The 2,644-nt window shown below is 58.2% G+C and overlaps 1 pseudogene; it reads left to right on the top strand.

The window, feature by feature from the left end:
- The first annotated feature begins 423 nt into the window (after positions 1-423).
- On the top strand, positions 424-1,778 carry LOC123042024 (anthocyanin 5-aromatic acyltransferase-like; annotated as a pseudogene).
- The last annotated feature ends 866 nt before the right edge of the window (positions 1,779-2,644 follow it).

The following is a 2,644-nucleotide window of genomic DNA, read 5'->3' as shown; positions in this document are numbered from 1 at the left end:
ATTGAAGATCGCCAGGCCCCGTGCCTGGACCCCACACCGGCATCAATCCCCATTGATGCCGGCCACTCATGCTGTACCTTTGCATTGAGACTAGCTACGGTGGGAGTAACTTCAGCAGTAACATCGAGTCGAACTCAGCAAATTTGCTTATGTGGCAGTGAGTTAATGAGGAGAGAGGTAGTTATAGTAACTTAGCTAGTTACTGTAACATCACATGTCCCAATGCAATATGAGTTTATAGCCTAATAAATGAAGCTTTGCATGTTACCACACTTATGTTACTATCCATTATAAGGTAGTAACATAGTCTAGGGATATATGTATGTTACTAGTGTATGTTACTCACCATTGTGGCTAGTCTGAATGGATTAAGAGAGATGGTGTACAAAAGCAGGTACTCTAACCTCCACGAGTGCTCGCCCGATGGCTCGCGTCCTGCGCACCTCCCACGTTGCGGCCTTGCCAGCCGGCGCCGCGCTCCATGAGCGTTCTCTCCCGCTCACCTACCGAGATGCGGTGTGCCTCCACCGCCCGCTCGTCGAGGGCGTCTTCTTCTACCCCGACGCCACCAGCGACGTCCTCTCCAACCTCACGGACTCCTTGTCCAATGCACTAGCCGCTTTTTACCCTCTGTCCGGCCGCCTCCGCCTCACCCCCGGCACGCACAACCGCTACGAACTCCACTACCAGCCGGGCGACAGCGTCACCTTTACCGTCGCCGAGTACGACAATCACCATGTCGGCTTCGAGGAGCATGCCACGGACGACCTAACGGAGGTTGCCAAGATCGTGCCGCTTGTGCTGCCGATTCCCGAAGGTGGCGCGGTGCTTGCCATGAAGGCCACCGTGCTGCGCGGCGGCCTCGCTACCGGCGTGACCGTTCACCACGCCGCCTGCGACGGGGTGTCGTCGACGCACTTCCAACGCACCTGGGTCTGGTCGGCGGCAGCCTGCAGCGGTGCGGGCGCGCCTGAGCCGCCCTTTGTCGACCGCTCCATCATCTGCCCACGAGACACCTGTACGACGCTTTCATGGCGCCCAGGCTGTCCAGTAATGACGATGACGGTGGGAAACCCCCCGATTCGCCCATTGTCCAGCAGCTCCTCGCCACGTTCACGCTGTCCATGGAGTACCTGCAGAGCATCAAAGAAGCGGTCGCCAGCAAGGAGGAACGCCTTGGCGTGCTGCCGCCTTGCGCCACATCAATCATCGCGGCGTTCGGCTTCATCTGGCAATTGCTACATCCGAGCTAAACCAGGCACTGATGGCAAGGTAGCGTCGTCTTGCGGTGGCCGTGCCTACTTTGTCTTACCGGCAGACCACCGGACGAGGCTGGAGCCGCCCGTCCCCGATGAGTACCTCGGCAACTGCCTCGGTCCGTGCATCGCGTCAGCGCCCAGGATGGATGTCGCTGCCGCCGGCGTGGACGGTCTGTTCACCGCATGCGCGGCGATCGTTACGGCCATTGGCGGAGTGGTGCGCGGCAGTCCCGGATACTGGGACCGGTGGATGGAGCGGATCAGTGGGTGTACAGCACGTGCGACGACTTGTCGCTAACGGTCGCAGGGTCCCCGAGGTTCCGCGTGTACGACACAGACTTTGGGTTCGGGCGGCCGGCAAAGGTGGATGTCGTATCGGTGGCGAGGACCAGCGCGATGGCCGTGGCAAAGGCGCGTAGCGGCAGCGACGGGGTGGAGGTGGGCATCTCTTTGTCGGCGGGTGCCATGGAGCATTTCAACGACTGCTTTGCCGATGCCATCGCGTGCCTTTTATCGTAGGAGTATGTTTAATGAGGGCATTGTCCTTTTATAAGTGCCTATGCAATAAGATGTTTGGTTATGCTTTGCGCAGCCAGGTGCCGCGGCTTATTCAAGTGCCCCCCGAACCACGTGAAATGGTCGCCTATTACACGGCTCACAAACTCTGCCTGGGTGCAGCTACCTATTATTTGTAGGCGGTACATGCAGCGCACGCAGCGCTGAAGTATGAGTCCCGTGGACTAGCGATTACTTCTTCATGAGGCTCATATCAGGCGCTACGGCGCTGAAGTATGTAACTGATGCCATACTTTCAGGAAAAGCTCGAACAACGTTCTGTCAATCGAGGAAAGTTTTTCATGACAAGACCTAGAGATATCAGTTTTTTGTCAGAGTGGATTCGGACCGCCACTTCTCTAAAAGCATGGTTCTTGCTAAACCCAGGCATGGGCAGCCCGGCCCGATGACCCGGCCCGAGCCCGGCCCAAAAAACCCGGGCCGGGCCGGGCCGGGATTGACATTCGGGCCGGGCTCGGGCTTTGTTTTGCAGCCCGAAAGATAGTTCGGGCCGGGCTCGGGCTTCAGTTTTTCCATATTTCGGGCCGGGCTTTCGGGCTTCGGGCCGGGCTTGCACGTGCGCGTACTAAAAAACAACATTCGGGCCGGGCTTTCAGGCTTCAGGCTTGATTTCGGGCCGGGCTCGGGCTTGAAAATAGGGAGTATTTCGGGCTTCGGTCCGGGCTCGGGCTTGAGTAATGAAGGTCGGGCTTTTACAAGCCCGGACCGAAACCCGGCCAGGCCCGATGTTTGCCCGGGTTTAGTTCTTGCCTCCCTCTCTCCTTCCTCCTAGGAGCTTGTCCATTCGTTGGTGCAGCGGACTTGGCAAT

Source organism: Triticum aestivum, chromosome 2B (genome assembly GCF_018294505.1).
Source record: "Triticum aestivum cultivar Chinese Spring chromosome 2B, IWGSC CS RefSeq v2.1, whole genome shotgun sequence".
NCBI classification, from domain to species: domain Eukaryota; kingdom Viridiplantae; phylum Streptophyta; class Magnoliopsida; order Poales; family Poaceae; genus Triticum; species Triticum aestivum.
This window is presented reverse-complemented; position numbering and strand designations above follow the sequence as displayed.